This window comes from Triturus cristatus, chromosome 10, assembly GCF_964204655.1.
Source record: "Triturus cristatus chromosome 10, aTriCri1.1, whole genome shotgun sequence".
Taxonomy (NCBI): domain Eukaryota; kingdom Metazoa; phylum Chordata; class Amphibia; order Caudata; family Salamandridae; genus Triturus; species Triturus cristatus.
Window position 1 is genome coordinate 312,711,080 of NC_140593.1, and position 22,072 is coordinate 312,733,151.

The window sequence follows — 22,072 nt, forward strand, 5'->3', positions numbered from 1 at the left end:
GTCCACTAACACTGTACTATTGGGTAAACTGGCAGACTTGGGTGGCATATCATACAAATTTCCTGGTGAGGATCTATTTTTCTGGCTACCAGTTAAAATAGCCTCCTGAGACTGTGTGGGGACAAAGTTCTGCACAGTGTTTTGACAGCTGGCACCTGACCATTTAATGTTTATGTTTAGGGAATTTGTTAAGCGCACGTACACCGAAAGGTCTCTTGGCGCAAATGGAGGTTGGGAGCCGTCCCGAGGTCAGGTCTAGCAGTAGGCTTGGGAGAACAGACAGGTTTTCAGGTTTTTTTTTTAACCCCATATAGTCCGGCGTTGATCTAATAATGCTCGGAAGGAAGTTCCAAAGTTTGGGGCCTAGCATGGAAAAGCGAGAGCCCCCCATTCTCTTGAGCTTGAATCTAGGAATGGTCAGCAGATTCATTGAGGCTGATCTTAGATTCCGATTGGGGAGGTATGGTGAGATCTTAAAGCAGATGAATTTAGGGCCCCTGTCGTGGAGTGCATTGAAAATTATTAAGCCTGTCTTGAACATGGACCGCTGAACCACTGGGAGCCAGTGCAGCTGCTTCATCAATGGCTTTGTGTGGCAGTGTCTTGGTTGCTCGAATATTAATCTGGCAGCTTGGTTCTGTATCAGCTGAAGTCTGTGAGTTTGGTTAGCTGGTAGGCCCAAATAGATGGCATTGGCGTAATCCAGCCTGGACATGATCATGGCTAGTATGATCACTGTACTTGCCTCCCTAGTGAAGAACCTCCTAATTTTCTTGAAATGTCTTAGCTGATAAATACATGAAGATGTAACCAGGTTAATCTGTGCGTGCATAGATAGGTTGGCGTCAATTTGGATGCCCAGGCTCTTTACAGAGGTCTTAGGCGTGGGTGGAGTGCCCAGAGTAGCTGGCCAGTGGTCTAACGTCCAATGATGGAGTCTGTTGTTGGCGATGATTATCTCTGTATTATCAGAGTTCAACTTGAGGTGATTATCTCACTTTCAGCCTTTAATAACTAGCATGGTGCTACGAAAAAATACTGGAATATTTCTAAAGCATTATTAGATATCATAGTGAATGCAGGTCACCCTTCCCTATAGAGCACAGTTGTCCAGCGTGAGTACTAGATGGCTGAAACTGTGTCAAACATAAATTTGAGATAAGCTCTAACTATGTAAATGAGCTGCATTCAGAGTCATTGTATGCAAATTTTTCTTAGATTTAGAAAATCTCTTGTGATCTAGCTCCCTTTGACCGTTGCTATGTACTACTGATATCTGAGGAAGCTGCTTCATAGTAAGAATACTTCAAGTAGCATGGATAAGTTGTGAGTTACATTACTCACAGGTTTTTTAAAATCTTTTTAAATGCTGTGAGGGCCAACCCTCTAACATGAAGCATCAAATATTGTACCATTTTGATATTGAACATTGCTTTAGTTGATCACCAAGTGGCACACCTAAGTGAAGTAGATAAACTTGACATTGACATTGTGGTGCCGATTCCGATCCTGTAAAACCCGGGTACAAATGGTACAACTCGTACCCGGGAATTCCACCGTACAAACCAGCAAGTACGATTCGTACAGAAATACCATTTCCGTACGAATCGTAAAAAACACCGTACGGCTAAAAAATACATACAATTCCGATCCTGGACTGCGCGTACGCGACGTCCGCACGGAGTCAGGCAGCGTTTTACGGACCAGCAAGTACAATTCGTACCTACAGCACTCCGCACAGCTATATTTTTACGGGAGCCAAAAAGTGCCGGAAAAGCTAAGTACGCTGTGATGCACGAGGAAAAGGGGGCCCGCTACGCGACGTACACGCCATCACCCACATCGTACGTGTCATCATGTACAGTGCGTACCCTAACATTGCATATGTATGGCCCGTACCCTCCCGTATGTACGGACCGTACCCCCCACCCCCCCATATGTACAGACCGTACCCCCGACCCCCGTAGGTACGGACCGTTCCCCCCACCCCCCGTATGTACGGACTGTACCCTCCACCCCCGTATGTACGGACCGTACCCCCCACCCCCGTATGTACGGACCGTACCCCCCACCCACCCGCGTATGTCCGCACCGTACCCCAGGCGTACCCCAATCCTCGCGCATGTACGGTCCGTACATACGTGAGGATTGGGTACGCCTGGGGTACGGTGCGGACATACGCGGGTGGGGATACACTTGGGGTACGGTGCGGACATACGTGGGTGGGGGGTACGCCTGGGGTATGGTGCGGACATACGCGGGTGGGGGGTACGCCTGGGGTACGGTGCAGACATATGCGGGTGGGGGTACACCTGGGGTACGGTGCGGACATACGCGGGTGGGGGGTACGCCTGGGGTATGGTCCGTACATACAGGGGGTGGGGCGTATGGTCTGTACATACAGGGGGGTGGGGGGTACGGTGCAGACGTACGCGGGAGGGGTGGGAGGCTGGGGGGGCCGTACGACTCATACCCCGGGCACAAGTGTACTCGGGGTAGGGGTCGTACAAAGTTCGCTCCATACGGGGCCTTTTCCATGCGCTTGTGTTTTCGCACGGGCGGTACGGACCGTACTTGCGCGCTCGGACTTCACGAGTTGTAAGTAAACCTGTCCGGGGACGTCTCGTAGACTTTTCCAGAGGCGATTTGTATGTATTTTCCACGTACAAATCGTACTTTGCCGTTTGTACGGGACTTGTACGATTTGTATGTAAAAAAATACGGATACGAGTCGTACGGGAAAAAAAAAATCCAGGATCGGAATCGACCCCTGTATTGTTATTTCGGATCACTAACAATATCTAAATCATAAATATCATGCTACCAACATTTTGTGTAAAATATCTATCACAAAAATATATGTTTTCTATACATATAATGGTAAGTACAAATTTATCGGAAAAAATATATAATTTCACACTAATATTGAAAAAGTATAGTTTTTAACTATATGTGTAGTTTAAATAAATACAATTCAAATATTTTAACATATAACCTTATTTATAATGTAAATTAAATATCTTCAAATAATATTTAAAAATATATATATAAATATTTATAAAATTAACCAAACATACACACACACATTTATAAAAGAGTGTGTATGTTTATATATATACATATATATAATATAAAACTATTTAAAAAATCTCAATTTTAACTTATATTTTTATAATTGCTTTTAAATGTACCAATAGAACAACAATAGGGAAAGGGTTGGACTCAGGAGGGGTAAAATTTACTATTCCCACTCCAGTTTGTACAACAGTTGGAAAAGCGTTGGGTTCAGGAGGGGTAAAAATTACTATTCACGCTCCAGTCTGTGCAACACTAGGGAAAGCATTGGATTGCAGAGGGGTATCATTTACTATTCTCACTCCAGTCGGTGCAACAGTAGGAAAAGTGTTAGATTGTGGAGGGGTGACATTTACTATTCCCACTCCAGTCGGTGCAACTGTAGGGAAAGCGTTGGACTGAGGCGGGGCAAAAATTACTCTGTCCACTCCAGTTGGTGCAGCAGTAGGGAAAGGGTTGGACTCAGGAGGGGTGAAAATTACTATTCACACTCCAGTCAGTGCAACAGTAGGGAAAGCGTTGGAGTCAGGAGGGATAAAATTGACTATTCCCACTCCAGTCTGTGCAACAGTACGGAAAAGATTGGACTCAGGACCGGTAAAAATTACTTTTCCTGCTCCAATCGGTGCAACAGTAGGGAAAGCATTGGATGCAGAGGGGTTAAATTTAAAAATCCACTCCAGTCTGTACAACAGTAGGGAAAGAGTTGGACTCAGAAGGGGTAAAATTTGCTATTCACACTCCAGTTGGTGTGTCAGTAGAGAGAAAGTAGTTCACTGCAAACACAAAACATATTTTAACAACTCTATTAAATAACAAAAATTATAAATATTTAAATTTAAAAATAATATGTCTAAATTTTAACAAAAATTCAACAGATTACATATTTATTACAATGTTTAATAATTATTATAAATTAAAACAAATAATACTTATGTAATTAAAATAACACACTGTGGCCCTCATTACAATGTCAGCAGGTGGACTGCCGACTGCAATCGTGGTGGTCAGGAGACTGGCCGACAAGCAGTCGGCAGTCAAACCTCTGAATTAGGATGGTACTGCCGTGCTGGCGGTTGGAAAGTTCTCTTTTACACGGAAACTTGTGCTGCAGCCCAGAAAAAGGACAGCAGCAAAAGCCTCCATGTAAAAGAGCACTTTGTGCACATCCATGCACCATGTGCCATGCACCATGTGCTGCAAGGTACACAGTGCAGGGATGTGAGATGGGGCACTACATGTGCTCCCAGGACCAATATGTAGTGGCCCACAAGGGGCAGAACCCTGTTTGGGGCCCCGAAAGTCCCTTTCCGACAGCCTTTTCATGGCGGTTGGACCGCCATGAAAAAGCTGTGGGAAAGGGACATCATAATCACGACAGCAGTGCCTGCCTCGGCACCACCGCCATTCAGGGATTGCGATTCTGACCGCCACCCTGTCAGGATCTTTGATCCCATTAGAGGTGGCGGTCTCCCCTCCAACCGCTTGTGCTCAGACTGCCAGTATTGAAATCCGGCGGTCGGATCACAAGGCTGTCTGTCATCGTAATGAGGGCCATAATTATCGCAATCATAACAACCAAAAAGTAAAATGTAATTGAAATTAAAAAGCATAACACAATTAACATATAGGTGCCGATTCCGATCCTGTAAAACCCGGGTACGAATGGTCGTACGGAGCGTATTCTCCGTACGATTCGTACCCGGGAAATACACCTTACAAACCAGCAAGTACGAATCGTACAGAAATACCATTTCCGTACGATTCGTACAAAACACCGTACGGCAAACAAATACCTACTATTCTGATCCTGGACAGCGCGTACGCGACGTCCGTACTGTGTCAGGCAGCGTTTTACGGACCAGCAAGTACGATTCGTGCCTACGTCACGCCGCACAGCTTTTTTTTTACGGCAGCCAAAAACTGCCGGGAAATTGAGGACGACGCGAAGAAGGAGCACCGGTACGCGACGGACAGCCATGGACCCCATCCTACGTGTCATCCCGGCCCTCCTAGCCTACGACCTGGTGCACAGAAACCCACGCAGATGCCGCAGAAGGTCAGAACAACACCCAGGGGCAAAGGGGGGTGCCAGGGGCAGGAAACATAACCCCCACCCAAGTAAAAAAGTATATATGTCCTGTACATACATTACCTCCAGGGTCTGGTCACTTCGGGGGGGGGGGGGCGTGTCCACCGATCCCTACGTACCACCACAACGGAAGTGGACGTGGACGCGTACCCGTCACCACGACAATGGCGGTACGGACCGTACCCACACCCTCAGAGTGTGGGTACGGCCCGTATCACCATTGTAGTGGTGATGTAGGGGTACGTACCGTACCCACGCCCTCAGAGCGTGGGTACGGCCCATACCACCATTGAAGTGGTGATGTAGGGGTACGCGCCGTACCCACGCCCTCAGAGCGTGGGTACGGCCCGTACCACCATTGAAGTGGTGATGAAGGGGTACGCACCGTACCCACGCCCTCAGAGCGTGGGTACAGCCCGTACCACCATTGAAGTGGTGATGTAGGGGTACGCGCCGTACTCACGCCCTCAGAGCGTGGGTACGGCCTGTACCACCATTGAAGTGGTGATGTAGGGGTACGCGCCATACCCACGCCCTCAGAGCGTGGGTACGGGCCGTGCCAACATTGGAGTGGTGAAGTAGGGGTATGCGCCGTACCCACGCCCTCAGAGCGTGAGTTCCGCCAGTACCACCATTGGAGTGGTGACGTAGGGGTACGCGTGGTACGGACTGTACACACGCCCCCAGAGTGTGGGTACGGCCCGTACCACCATTGAAGTGGTGACGTAGGGGTACGCGTGGTACGGACCGTACACACCCTATGAATGCGGGGGTACGGTCCGTACCACCTGTACCCCTACGGCACCAGTACAGAATGGATACAAGGTGTACACACGCCACGAATGTTGGCTTAGGGCCTGGTGCAGCATAAAAGCAGTATATTGGTGTGTGTGTATGCAGAGGACAACAGTGTAATGCACCAAGGGGGCGGGTGGGCGGGTTGGTGGCTGCAGAGGACTCCCAGCAGTGGACAGAGACATGGGGGTGGGTGCCCAGGACTCCCAGCAGTGGACAGAGACATGGAGGTGGGTGCAGAGGAATACCAGCAGTGGACAGAGACATGGTGGTGGGTGTTGAGGAATACCAGCAGTGGACAGAGACATGGGGGTGGGTGCAGAGGAATACCAGCAGTGGACAGAGACATGGGGGTGGGTGCAGAGGACTCCCAGCAGTGGACAGAGACATGGGGGTGGGTGCAGAGGAATACCAGCAGTGGACAGAGACATGGGGTGGGTGCCCAGGACTCCCAGCAGTGGACAGAGACATGGGGGTGGGTGCAGAGGAATACCAGCAGTGGACAGAGACATGGGGGTGGGTGCCCAGGACTCCCAGCAGTGGACAGAGACATGGTGGTGGGTGCAGTGGAATACCAGCAGTGGACAGAGACATGGGGGTGGGTGCCCAGGACTCCCAGCAGTGGACAGAGACATGGGGTGGGTGCAGAGGAATACCAGCAGTGGACAGAGACATGGGGGTGGGTGCAGAGGAATTCCAGCAGTGGACAGAGACATGGTGGTGGGTGTTGAGGAATGCCAGCAGTGGACAGAGACATGGGGGTGGGTGCAGAGGAATACCAGCAGTGGACAAAGACATGGGGGTGGGTGCAGAGGACTCCCAGCAGTGGACAGAGACATGGGGGTGGGTGCAGAGGAATACCAGCAGTGGACAGAGACATGGGGGTGGGTGCCCAGGACTCTCAGCAGTGGACAGAGACATGGGGCTGGGTGCAGAGTAATACCAGCAGTGGACAGAGACATGGGGGTGGGTGCCCAGTACTCCCAGCAGTGGACAGAGACATGGGGGTGGGTGCAGAGGAATACCATCAGTGGACAGAGACATGGGGGGTGGGTGCCCAGGACTCCCAGCAGTGGACAGAGACATGGGGGTGGGTGCAGAGGAATACCAGCAGTGGACAGAGACATGGGGGTGTGTGCCCAGGACTCCCAGCAGTGGACAGAGACATGGGGGTGGGTGCAGAGGAATACCAGCAGTGGACAGAGACATGGGGGTGGGTGCAGAGGACTCCCAGCAGTGGACAGAGACATGGGGGTGGGTGCAGAGGATTCCCAGCATTGTCATGACATATGAGGGGTGGGTGCAGAGGATTCCCAGCATTGTTCTGACATATGAGGGGTGGGTGCAGAGGATTCCAAGCATTGTCCAGACACACGAGGAGTGGGTGCATATCACTACCAGCAGTGGACAGAGACATATGAGGGGTGGGTGCATCATCCTCAGATGACCACAACTCCATGGGTTTATGAACGCATCCCCAATGTGCGACTATGTTGAGAGTGCCATATCAACACATCACTGACAGCAGTGTCCCACTCCCATGAGGATGGATATCTTTCCCCCACTGCATGACACACCACATGTGGGTGTGATGACAAATGACACATGCATACCCAACCCTGGCGGATGCAGCACAATACACACACTGAAATCATGTCACAAAACTGTATAGTCATGTGAAAGCCCACTAAACTAAGAGAGCCAAAGGGAACACACACTGTCACGCACATTCCAGGACTGATAGGAATGTACAGGTGCTGGGACAGCCACCAAGGTGTTGTGTCCCATGGAAGGAATAGGGTGGACTTCCCACAGATACAATGCCCACAATTGTCAGTCAGGTGACCAAATACCCTGCAGAACAAGTACCATATGTGTGCTAGGCTGGGAGTACACACATACATAGTGCGGAAAAGGGACAATTTCCACATGGAGGCATGGCAACATACTCTATACACAAGTACAGTGACTACCAAGGATGGCACAGACGATGCAGCCGGAGACATTGATGAGCAGGCATGGCCATAGTTGAAGGGATCCGTCAGCCACCAAGGAAATGTAGACACAGGTCAGCACAACTATTGTGCAACTCCCTGCAGGGAAGATGTCAGGTGCCACAGAGGAAGGAACACTCCTTGGGACAATGTCTCCAAACACAAAGAGCATACACGACCAAAGATTCCTTGCTGAGACCTTGTGATGGCACGCAGATACCAGGCTCCACCCCATGAGCACCAGACTACAACATTTTCCAGACACCTAACACATGATCACCACCCCAACTCATGGAGCATCAGCACCAACATCAATACCTGAAAAGCAATCGTGTGCAAAGGAAAAACAAAATGCTTTATTCAGCATTAAAATAAAAGGTATAAAAGGACACTATTTACAAAGGCCGTAGGCCAGTCCAGATGCAAAGTCCTTGGGGGGGACACATATCCACGCATCTCCCCTAGCTTGCCTGCACATTCGAAACCTCTGGTTCATCGACTGGGGTGGGGGCATCATGTGGGGAAGGACCAGGCACCGCAGGGACAGGAGCCCTGCGGTGCCTGCAGCATTTGAAGGATGTTATCTCATACAGACAGCTGGCGGCAAGCTAGACGCACAGGTCACATGTCATTTAAAAAGGACAGATCACACACCTTGCCATGAAGGGGTACATGTCAAAACTGATCACACAGACATTGAGACAACGCAGATATGTCCTCAGGTCGAAAGACCATGTTCGATGCATACAGACACACGTCACGTGTGATTCCACATGTGGCCTGGTGTGCGTAATTGTGTGCCATGGCCATCTACACACAGACACATGTTGGATGCAGCAACAGCAGATGCAGTTTACAGAACACATCACACACACATGACATAGTCACATCGTGGCACGCTGGTAGTTAGATGTCAGGTGTCATTATCCGTGTACCTGGCATCAGGGGACAGTTGCGGGTGTTGGTGACTGTGCCATACCAGTGATGCAGTGCTTGACAAGTTTGTACTGCATGCACACATGTGAAAGGTGTGAAGGGGAAGTGAGCCACATAGTGCCCCATCACACATGACATGTGTACACAGGTCATCACACATCTATTGGGCTAAAACATGAGGAGACATGTGCCACATCAGTGCCTGACACACCTAGGCCCTAAACATGAAGGACTGCACTGACAATGACTTGATGTCCAGCCTTGTGCGAGTATGACACCTCCATTCCTTTCCTGTGCGCCTCCTGTCACCAGTGTCAGCTGTGAAACGCACCATACACACACTCTGAGGGCGTGTGTACGGTTGTATCACTATATTGGATATTGGGGTAGGGTAGGAGTACGCGTGTGAGTACGGACCGTACACACGTACGTGTACGACCAGTGTGTACACGTACATGTACTACCATAGTACACGTACGGGTACACACTGGTCCTATCCCTATGGTAGTGTCGTCGTAGGCGTACGCCACAGTGATACGGCCCGTACACGCGTGTGTAAGGGTCGTATCCCTATGGTTGTGTTGCCGTAGGCGTACGCCACAGTGATACGGCCCGTACACGCGTGTGTAGGGGTCGTATCCCTATGGTAGTGTTGCCGTAGGCGTACGCCACAGTGATACGGCCCCTACACACGCATGTACGGGCTGTATCACTATGGTGTACGCCTACGGCAACACTACCATAGGGATACGACCCCTACACACGCATGTATGGGCCGTATCACTAAGGCGTACGCCTGGCAACACTACCATAGGGTTACGACCCCTACACATGCGTGTACGGGCCGTATCACAATGGCGTACGCCTACGGCAACACTACCATAGGGATACGACCCCTACACACGTGTGTACGGGCCGTATCACTATAGTAGTGGTGCCCTAGGGGTACGTGTGAAACGCACCGTACCTGTGTGGGGATTTGAATATTACAATGGGGACTCATAAGGGACAAGTATTAGGGCCTAAATGCATGCTGGTTGTCATGGATACCCAGTTTCAAGATCACATTTTTCCATCATGTGGCCTGGAAAAAGCAGTTGTCCACATTATACATTGTTGCAAAGTGGTTGTTGACTTGACATGAAGCAGCAAATTTGAAAAATGCTAATGCGTCACTGGTGTATGTTCAAAGGGATTGGAGGAAATGTAGGATGCAAATGAGTCTGACCAATCACTCTGTACTCCTGTTAATGAAATAGCCCAGCAAGGCAGATATAAGTCAGCCAGAAGCCATGAGAGGGCACTTGGCTGCACAACCTTTCATTCAACACCACTGCTGCTGTCTTGGCTTACCCTGGCACCATGTCGCGGACTGTGGAGAGGGCCCCGCCTTTCACCCAGGAGGAGAATGAGGCGTTGCTGGACGTCATCCTCCCACAGTACCCCAGCCTGTATGGTAGACCAGGGGAGCAGGTGAGTGCTGACTCCACTGCCTTTGACTGTGCCCCTTCTTTTTGTGACTGGCACTTCTGGCATTGTGTCCAGGTGTGACAGACAATGTTGTTTAGAGTGGGTCCCGGGCGGGGGGGGGGAATGGCTTATGTCTGTCATGCAGAGCATGATGTGGTTCATGTGTGCACTCCTCACTTGCTTTGTGCTTACTGTGACATTCACTGCATGATGCATGGCACATTCAGCCTGGCTAATCCTCTTGGCCATTCTTGTTCTATAGTCCTGAGGTGATTTAGTGTTCCCCCCGGTGTGACAGGTGACTGTACCCACAGATGTGTGTGAGTTGAGTGGAGCTGTGGTGAGAGTGTCCAAATGATGTGTACGCCCCGGGACATTGATGTGGGTGAATGTTCCTTGTCATGTGGGTGAGTGTCTATGTGGAGTGTTGCACCACAGCTGCATGGAGGAGGCAACTGCTCTACCCATCTGATGTGAGAAGTAAGCCGTGCTGTGTGTCTGACTTGCTGGGCTAGCCCCGCACCTGTGACAGCCCCCAGGCAAGTGGCACATGTGCAGAGTGAGGTTTGTATCCGCTGGTGCCACTGGCAGGTGAATGATCTGTGCCTGTGTGTGTCTGTGTACTCTGCTGAGGTGGGGTCAGTGGCCTGGGGCATGTGACTGCTTGGAGGTGCTGTCCATCAGCCTTGTGTTACATGTGATGTACAGTGTGTGCCATGATCAGGGAGTGTGTTGCACCCCTCATGCCACCTGTGTACTTTCAATGCCATGTAGTGCATTGGGGCTTACACAGAGGCAAATGTCCCTATGACAAAGGTGCTATTATTTGGCAGCATACTATGCCCTGTTCAACAAATCAAAGATGTTCTAATGTGTGTCTCTGTGACATGGAGCAGGTGTAGTGATCTAGTCTCACTTTGCCATCCTCACAGGTAACCGCCTACGAGAAGGAGAAGATATGGAAGCGGGCCGTCAGGGCTGTGATCTCCGTGGAGGGTCGGAGTCGGCGCCTGAGCCAGGTGAGGAAACGCTGGCAGGACATCCGGTGCTGGACCAGGAGGATCGCCCGGGTCCTGCCGGGGGACTCACCACCACGCAAACACGGCAGGCGCCGGAACCTGACCCACCAAATGAAGCGTGTCCTGGCGGTGGTCTTCCCTGACATGGATAGGCGGTTACAGGAGAAGCAGCCGCAGCAAGGGGGTAGGTACATGTGTGTTTGTTGTGTGTCACCAGCTTTTGGAAGTGCTCAGTCGCATGGATACACTGCCAGGGTTTATATGTGCAGTGCATATCCTGTTCCCCCAAGTCAACCGCTGCTGTTCTTCCTCACTTCCCCTCCTTCACATGTGTTCCCTGGTCTGGGTGTCATCACTATTGCACATGGTCATCTAGGCTGCAAGGTCATCAAGGTGCACAATGCTTTCTGCATCATGTGTGGGGGTGGTCTGTGACATGTGTTGGTACCTTGCCTGTGCCCTGTCCTGTCCACTCATTTGGGGGTCCATAATTGTTGGCACTGTCCTGAGTCTCTACATAGGAGTGTGAGGTTTAAAATACACAGACTTGCAGCATGCATGACCAATGTAGTGGCCTCAGACATGATGTGCCTCAGTGGGAGCTATGCATAGGGCCGGGATGGTTGCTCCTGTTACACTCAGATCTTTCCAGGACCATGGAGCAGTGTGCCCACTACTGTCCCCTGCAACACCTTATCCTAGGAATCATGTGTGGCATCACACACTGTGGCCATTGTCTGTGTGTTCATCATAGTTTGGCCTCAGTGGCATTGTTCCCTGGCCTAATTTGTATTTACATAAAGTGTGCTACATGTGTCCACTGTACAGGGTGACCCCATTAGGCTTGTGCATCCTCACACTGGGCAGTGCCTGTGTGTCTATGTACAACTATCAGTTGATGGTTGTTTGTCACAAATATGTGTGGTCAGCCTCACGAGGTGGTGTTGTCTACATTTAGGAGTTCTTGATGCACATTATAGTAAACACTGATTAAGAGGTGTAACTACTTGCTCTGTCTCAATCACATTGTCTCATGTATGGGGGGTATGTGCAGGAAAGGCATACATGTCCACACCTTATGTCTCCATGCCAGGTCTGACCTGTGTGTGATAATTGCTTGGACAGACACTCAACGTGCAGTGACCCAGGCATGTTGTGCAGGGTGTCATGTTTGTGCTTTGCAGAATGTGTCAAAATTTAAGAGACATGTTTCCTGCTCATCCATTTTTGGCACCGGTGTGTGCTCCAGATGCTATGTAGTTTGGTCTGTGTGTGCTGACATCTGTGTGGACATTCTTGGTTCCCATGGGGGTGTCTTCTCAGTGCAGGTGCTCCTTATTCCAACACAATTTCAGGGCCATTAGCTAATGCATTGTCCTGTGTCTGGACATGTGTGCCAATCCACATGACAGGTAGTGGGTCAGATGTGTTGCCAACTGTGTCATCATGGTACAGATGGCCATGTGACAGGTGGCATGTTTTAAGTTGTTAGTCAAGAAGTCTTGTACCTTGGCACTCACTACACTTGTCAACATGTCCCAATATTTTATATGCTTCACTTTGATTCTTGTGAAGGCCAATAATGTGCCTGCATGACAGATGTCTCCCAAGGAAGTGCACATGAAACCACCTTTACACTTTTGGGGAACATGCTGGCACATTTAAAACAAAGGCACAGTTCTGGCAAAAACTTGTTTTGGAATTATACATATCCATGTTCCCACAGTGTGTTTGCATTTGGGTTAGTCCTTGGTTGTTGCTGATGCCAACTTACCGGTGTCAAGTCATCCGGACCACCGTGGTGCCATGTATATGTACTTCCTGATACCACATTTCTTCTTAACAATGGCTTCTTGGCATTAGGCTGCCAGCTCATACAATGACTGTGTAAATGTAGTTTTGTGTGCACCTCCTTGCGTGACTTCTGATATTCATGCACATGTGTGTTCTGTTCCACAAGTGGCACATTCACACATTCCAAACATGTCAATTGTGTAAAGTTGTGTGATTCCCAATGGATCAGAATGTATTTATTTGGTTTTTCCAAAGTACTCACAGGCCTATGAGTGTGGGGAGACCTTTAGCATTGGCGTCTGTTATTTGGCATTGGGTGCACCAATACTGTTTCGTTCACAGTGACCAAGAGGTGGCATGCCTTCATAGTCTGGCTGTGCTCCACAGTTCACAGACACTGGCTTCTCAGTATAATTGGAGATCCAGTTAGTTGCAGTTGTGTCCTGATTTTCATTATTTAAGGTGGCATGGTGGGTGAACCAACTGGGGAGTGCAGGGCTTACATATGTGCGGAGTATTCTAGATGTTACTCATGATGCATTTCATGATATGCACTGTGACCTATTTTGTTTGGACTCATGTGTCAGATGTACACAGGTGACTGATTATTTCCTGTCTCTTCACCTTGCCCACAGCATCATCGGGGGACACCGAGGGAGACACCTGCACGGACGTGGAGGAGGGATCCAGCACCAGTGCCACCACTCCTGGCGAGTTGGCAGCATCAAGTGGCATGGAGGGCGAGGGGAGTGCGGCGGAGGACCTGTGTAGTACCAACACCGACTACGATGCTGACGGGTCCGAGGCTGAACTCCCTGAGGGGGGGGAGGCTGCTCCAACAGCTAGCAGCAGCACTACAACTGTCACCGCCCCCTCCATTCCCATCACCGCCCTCCCAGTTGCACCGGTCCCTTCTGTCCGTGTAAGGCAACATTGTGTCTCCTTCGTGCCAGGTACCGCACCCCCTGCCCCTGTCTCCCCTGCTGCCCTCACTGCCGAGTCTGTGGACATTCAGTGGCAGTTGCAGGTTGGGCAGACATCGATCCTGACTGTCCTCCATGGCCACACTAGACTGCTGACACAAATGGTGTCGTACATGGAGGGCATGTCATCAGCGATGTCTGACCAACGGATGTTGCTGAGGTCCATGGACTCGTCATTGACGGCAGCAGTGAGTCTCCTGCAGCACTTTGTCCCCCCTACCCCTGCACCATCCACACTTCCCACTCCCATGCCTGTCCCAAGCACACACACAGATTCCCAGGCAGGCACCACACCAGACACAGGCAGCACACCAACAGGGAAGGGCAAACGCACGACTCCTGTCACGCACACTCAGGGGGAAGAAGGCACACCCACTGGGTCTAGGGCACACAGGCAGACACGCAGCCACAGTCGGAGTCCGCATGCCTCACTCCCCAGTCCCTCCATTGTCACTCCCTTCGGCTCCCCTGCCCCACAGTCTGAGAAGGAGACATACTTGGGTGTGCTGGGCCTCAGCCCCACTGGGTCACCATCGCGCAAACAGGCAAGGTACTCCACGGGTAGGGGAGTTGAGTCCCCCCCCCTGTCCACCACCTCCCCCAGTAGCGCTGCAACCCATCCCTCTGACCCCCCCCCCCTCCTTGGGGCCTGTGGTTCCTTCGGGTGCAGGGGAGACACTGGAAGAGCTTGCGGGCGTGTGCAGCGCCATACTAACCTCCACCTTTGGCGCTGGCCCACCCCCTGTGGTGGAGTCGTCCGTACCTGCACCCACAACACCTACCCTTCGTATGTCACTCCTGTAATGTGTCTGGCTGTTCACTTACACTGGCCCACAGCTAGTTTCATGGCATGTCATGTAGCCCTTGACAATCCACGTTTGTAGCTGGCTCTTGGTAGGAGTATCACCTGGCTGGCATACGTGTCCAGGATGTATTGCACAGACCAAACTCTGTATTTAGCATCTGTGTATTAGCTGATGAACATGTGCTCAGTTCATTGACATTGGTGTTGATGTACTCACTCTTCGTTATCCCTTCCAAATTTCTGCAGGGCACCGCCTCTCCCCCGACCAATGCCTGACCTGGGTGCCCTGAGGGAACGTGACTGCATACGACGCTACCGCTTCTCGCAAGAGTTGATTGAGCACTTGACGGCCCGGCTGGAACCACACCTCCAACCGCTACACAGGTATCCTACTGTGCTGACCCCCAAGATGAAGGTGATGGCAGCCCTACATTTTTTTGCCACCGGTACGTTTCAATTCACCATAGCTGATCTTGGTGGCATGTCCCAGACCATGTTCAGCCGTGTCCTGCATGATGTTTTAGAAGCCATGTTGGTTCACCTGGATGAATTCATCCATTTTCGTGAGCAGTTGACAGGTGTCAAGGGTGAGTTCTATGCCCTGGGAGGGATGCCCCATGTAATTGGGTCTATTGATGGGACACATGTGGCTTTGGTACCACCACAGGCACAGGAGGTAGCCTATCGAAACCGAAAACATTATCACTCCATTAATGCCCTTGTGGTGTGTCTACCTAACATGCTGATTTCCCATGTCTGTGCACGTTTTCCAGGGTCAGCACACGATGCCTACATCATGAGGTGTAGCAGGGTGCCTGAAATGATGCTGCGGCTGCACAACGAACGAGCATGTCTTGTTGGTGGGTATACTCTGTTTGTCCTGTATTTAGTGGTATCTTTGTATCTTACGGCATCTCCTGACCCACTTCTTTACATGTTGTTTCCATGTAGGGGACTCTGGCTATCCCAACATGCCATGGCTGATGACGCCTCTCCGCAACCCCAGAACAGCTGCAGATCACCTTTACAACAACGCCCATGGGCAGACCAGGCGAGTGATTGAGAAGACGTTTGGCGTCCAGAAGAGCCGATTCCGGTGACTCCACAAGACAGGCGGCTCCCTCCCATATGTACCGGTGAAGGTCTGCAAAATCTTCCTCGTGTGCTGCATGCTGCACAACATGGCAGTGGAGAAAGCTGTGCCACTCATCCTGGATCCGGATGAGCAGGAACATCCACCCGTGGAGGATGAAGGGCTTGGTCACGAGGCAAGTGATGAGGAGGAGGAGGACATCCGGAGTCAGCTCATACGCAACTTCTTCTCATGATGGTGAGTCCCTGGGTCTGAGTGTGCACGCTTGGAGCCTTGTGTGGCATGTGTTGCAATGTGTGTGTCCAGCTGACTGTATGCTAAGTGACTTAGAGGTGTGTTCTGATGTGTCACTCGAGTGATGATGTCATTCCACACATTTTAGCTGAGACACTCAATTTTCAACTAGCATGGTGTCAACCTTATACATGTAGAGTAACTGACCATGCATGCGGATGACCATCTTTTAGCTGACTTCTTGCGTGTCTCTCATCCCCTGGTAGTTGCGCATGCTGTCTGCTCGTGGCATCGTTGGGCTCCTGCTATTCCTCATGAGTATTGCAACGGGTGCTGAATCAGCGTTACATGCACGGACATGGTGAAAAGTCTCCTTTGGGTAAGGATTGCAGCACGGCATTTTGGGTGTGGTAGTTGTTTTGAATGTGTGGGCACTGCTCCTGTGCAGGTTTTGTTACTATGCATACATGTCGACTCACCATGGGACACATGACATGTAGCATGACTCACACGAATTGATAGCCACACTTGGTGACAGTCATCTGTAATGGGATTGTGGATTGTGATGAAGCCATCAATGTGTGTAAGACTTCCCTCGGAAACATACGGGATGCTACGGGTTGACATAGTGTGGGACATCCCCATAAGAGGCTCAATGGGGAATAGCAGCCTCTCCATGTGCAGCAGGGGGTGTTTGGCTCACCCCCGTCACTTGTGTGCCAGTTCAATGGATTTCCAGCATCTGTGGTGCGAAGGGGGGGCAGTGTAGGTCCCACATGTTAATCCACATGACCTGTGCGTCTGTTAATATTGATGCATTTCCCTATGTGTGAGCCTGAGGAATAAAGGTGTTCCTCACCATCCAAGGTGCCTCCTCTCTCTCAATGCTGGTCTCTTGCCACTGTGCATGCGGCATCTCTGGCATAGTTGTCAAAGATTGTGCATATGAGTCTATGTGTAGATTAGCAACATGCATGCTGTTCTTCATGGATTTGATTCTATACTGTGCATGAAGTCCATGGCTGTGTATGTATTTTGGCATCTTCGTCCCCACAACGGGCACTCAACACCTGCTGAGGGTGGGTTTCCTATGCGCAGCTGGGCCTTCATTTTCCTGATCCGGTGTCAATCATCTTTGGTGATTGTGCATCCATTGTCTCTGGGTGTGCCATGGTAAACCGGACACTCCTTCCTTTACATACACCTGTTGCAGTTGTCCTTTCTGTCATCCTTGTCTTTGTGTGCAACTTGTGGCATGGTTTCAGGGACATGCCGCCTGCTGCAGCAGCCCCTGCAGCAAGGGCACACAAAGTTTCCGGATTTGGCAACACACATGCCTCTGAGATGCTCCTCCCTTCCTCCCTCCACCCATTCATTTGGGTGTCATCAGCTTGTCTCTGCCACAGTTGCGGCCACGCGGTGCCAAAGGCTGGACTCTCTGCACATGCAACGTGCACATTGCACGACCCTCATGTCCTTACATGACCCACATCACACTACAGTATGATGTTGCAGCCACCCTCCAAGCAATGTCAATCCGAAAAATCTACCGCCTGCTCTCAGGCATACACTAAGCGCACACACAACACCTTTGCATGATGAGTGTGCAACTCCAACTGCCTACACAGCGCTGCCACGCATTCCAGGCCCTGTCACACCAACCAGGTCATGTCCCTCCTACTCCCCACCGGCTCTGTACCCCAGCAAGGCCCTGGGAGTGGGACTTCTGCATGTAGTATGGTGTCGTTGTCTGGCACATGACACAGGTGTCATCTCTCAGCGTGTCAATCTACATTGTGTCCAGGATCCTCCTCTACACCATCACATGCGCACAGCACCTCATCATCATCTTGTATGCCATTGACAGCCAGGTGCTCCTCACCCTCACCAAAGACGCATACATTGCCAGTTCTCATATTCATTCATGCATGAGATCCATTGTTGAATGGCTGCACATCAGCCACCTGAGGCTGGACTTGTACAGGACTGAGGTAATCATCTGTGGATTCTCCCCTTACAGGTGGGTCAACTGCTTGTGTCCCACCCGCAAGAGCCCTGCACAGGCATCCAGTGGCCTCGCACACAAGCTGGTGTGCATCATGGATTGCTCGCTCACATTTGCCATGCTAATCACCAGCATCTGTACTTCAGGCTGCAACACCCTCTGCATTATGCACATGATCCCCAGATTGATCCACTCCAAGGCAAGACAGAGCATCCCCCAGGTCCACGACAACATCCGTGTCAAATACTGCCGTGCCCTCTACGGAGCAAGTACATTCAAACTCCCGGGAAACTTGTCCACATCCAGGGTGCATCTGCACACCTCAGCTTCAACCGCCGGCACCCCAGCCACATCACCGTCCAGCAGAGATAGCTGCAATGGATCACTGTCTGCTGCAGGATGACCCTCACACTCCACACCCACACTCAGGAGGCAGGCCACATCCCCGACCCCATAACAACCTTGTGCCACTGTCATCCAAGACCCCGTTGGGCCATCTCTGTGCATCCAACCATGCCCTGCCCACCATTCTTCACATCCACCTTGCTCCAGCATGCAGGACATAGTTCTCCCACCTGCCCAAACATACCTGGGACTCCCTCCCCGGGAAACTCCACATGAGCCATGACCTCTGCGCCTTCATGATACTCTTCCAAATTGGTCTGTCCGCACAGTATTGCAAGCCTCCCCTCAGCAGGTTGAGCCCATCACGGGTGAGTATTGTGCTCCACGTCTGTATTGAATGATACATTGTGACCCATGTGTGTCCTGTCCCAGACTCAGATCCCAGGGTATGGATGGGTGGAGTTAGTTCAACACTCAGGCATAGTTTGACATTTACACACACAGATGTTGTGGACTAATGCAAAATCACAGCAACATCTCATGACTTAAATAACTTTTTATTTGCGGTGGGGTACGTGTCTTGGTAGATAAAACGAGGTGCTCGCCGGGTGCCTAGAATCCAAAGTTCACAGGGGGAGTTGGGATCCTTTGCATTGGAAGTCATCAGAGTCCAGACCACAGTGTTGGTCATCATTGGTCAGACTGTGACCAGCAAGTCCATGTGGCAGAGAATGTCATTGAATGAGGTGCTGCTGTTGCGCCAGAGGGCCAGGTGCCAGGCCAGGTGACCTGGTAGATGTGGATGGTCCGCTGACTCTCACGGTCTTTTCCGTGGACGACCCACCTTCCTCCGGGGACCCTCAGATGCAGGCCTTGACGATGCTTGTGATGCTCCGTCGGACGAATCCTCCTCCTCCTCCCTCCCTGTGGCTGGTGGTGGTCTTCGCCTGGTGTCACAGGGAGGGTTGCCCATGCTGTCGGCGATCCGACGGAGTGAACGGCTCATGTCCGTTTGCACCGCCAGGAGCTCAGCCAGTCTTGCCTCCATCCGTCCTTGGTGTTGTTGTTGACTGGCATGTTGCTCGGCCTGCAGGTTCTTCATCTCCTCGAGGGTCCCCTTGATGTCTGTGAGGGTATCCACTACCTGGCTGATGCCCCTGGTGTCACACCGGTATGTGTCCAGGATGTGGCGTATGTGTGACATACCGGTTCCCTCAGCTGGCTGGTCAGGTTCTCGCCTCCGCCTGCCTCCACTCCCACCACCCCTGCCCACACGAGCCGGGCCTGCCATTGTGGGCACATCGGGTCTACGGGACCCCTGAGGGATGGCATTTGCGGGGTTGTCTGCCTCCTCCTGGGTGCCCGGAGAACCTTGTCCCTCCTGGTCAGACAGGCTCTGTTGTTCAGTGCGAGCAGGGCTCCTGGGTGTTTCCTGGGATGTGGCAGGAATGGGGGTGGTGGTTGGCACAGATGTACCTGAAGCAGGTGCTGCAGGGGCTTGGGCACCAGAGGGTCCAGGTTGGTCGGGGTCATCCACGGAGTGGTGAGAGTCGTCGCTGCCGGTGGGATCATCTTCACGCCGAGCCTGGGCCTGTGATTGTTCCCCCCCCAGTGTTGGGTGGAGATCCATGAGGTTGCCCTGTGTGTGAGAGAGAGACAATGTTAATGCTGTTTCATGTGACATCCATGTTTCATACATTTTCAAGTTGCCACAGTTCCTCCAGGTAGTTGGATATGCCTAGCATTCCTCTCAATGTACACTTGTGGATGGGTATGTTGCGGGGGACAGATTGATATGCTCTCCTGAGTGTTTGACCTGTCTAATTTATGCTAGGATGCTTATTTGGCTATGGATTGGTCTTGTTGTGTCGCATGTCCATTGTGGGAGTGGGTAAATCCGTTGCCTGCCCCGGGGGGGGTGCTTGTGTAAGGGGGTGTGACCGGGCATGCTGTTGTGTGTAGTGTGATTTGTCATTGGGTCTCCCAGGTGATGTGTCTGTCCCCTCATGGTGCATGCTGGCATGACAGTGAGTGTGAGTTCCTGTGCTAGGTATGTGAGCTTGTGGAGTTGGTGTTTGAGTGTACAGTGGTCACAGGAGGGCCTTGTGCAGTCTACAGCAGGGCCAAGTGTCAGCTACCTTGTCAGTACTTGGCCAGTCCGTGTGCATTGAGCATGGTGCATGGGTATGTCCCTAGGCCATATGGGCTGAGGGCATTGGTGTCTGCTTCTGAGTTGCACAATGTGTTTTGTGAACCCACCCTCCCGGCATCGCGCACATCCAGTCTTGGGTTTGTGTTTCGTGTAGCTTGTGACTTGGCATGGCCTTGCTTTGTGAATAGGGCATGGACACGTTAGTGGCATGTGCGTGGTTTTTGAGTGTGGTTGTGTCCGGTGAGGGCTTTGGGGTAGTTGCGTGCATTAGTTGTAGTTGGGATGTGGATGCCGTTCCCCCCATGTTACGTCAGTTGTTTGTGTACTCACCAGGCTCTGCGACTCCTTCAAGTCCGTGTACTCCCACCGGCGGAAGCGTGGCCATCATCTTCTCCTCCCAGGGATGGTAATGTACCGGTCTGCGGGGCAGCCCACCTCCAGTGATGTTACTCTGGCCATGTTCTTCGTTCATTTTGCGCTTGACTGCCCTCCGCAGATCGTACCACCTGGCTTGGCATTCATGCCTGGTCCTTCTGATGGGCGCAACAGCATTGACGCGATCGATGATCCTCTGCCACATGGCTGATTTCTCAGCTATGCTGGTCTGTCTGACCAATGTTCGAAAGAGCTGTGGCTCGACTCTGATGACTTCGTTGACAAGGATGTCCAGCTCCTCCCTTGTGAACTTTGGATTCTTGTCCGTGGGCATGGTGTGGGGTGTGGATGTGGATGGTTGTGGGTGTGTGTGTGTGGATGTGACGGTGTGGGTGTGAATGTGAAGAGGGGGTCTTTGTGAAGGAGGTTGTGTGAAGGTCTGTAAGTTTAAGGTGTAGTTAAGGTGTAAGTAAGGTGTAGTTGTTTGTCTGTAGGGTCTGTCAGCAGTGGGTCTGTTGCAAAGGCTCATGGTTTGTGTGTGTGGGCCCTTTTTATTGGTCCATTTGTGGGTGTGGCTGGGTTTGAACTTTTGGTGGGTGTGTTATAAGATGTGGTTGTGAGTTTGGGCCTCTGTTTGCCTGTTTGGATGTGCCAGGTCAGTGTTTTCGATGTATTTTCTCCTGTAGATGTGTTTTGTGGTGTTGTGCGAGTCGAATTGACCCTCCTTGTGCTGTTTTACAGTGTCCTGGTTCAGTACGAGTAGTTTTCGCGTATGTAAGGTGCGTACATACGCTATGTTGTTGTACAGTGATCACATATGCAATGGTGTTGTACGATTCGTACATACGCGATGCTGGGTGAGGGTGCTGGTGTACGTGCCTGGGGTACGGTGCGTACAGGTACGG

General features: G+C 51.3%; 1 protein-coding gene across 3 annotated transcripts in view; it reads left to right on the forward strand.

Moving 5' to 3' along the window:
• The window catches only part of ADAM22 (ADAM metallopeptidase domain 22), a 1,168,071-nt gene that overhangs the window by 964,917 nt on the left and 181,082 nt on the right, over positions 1–22,072 (forward strand). The window lies entirely within an intron of this gene.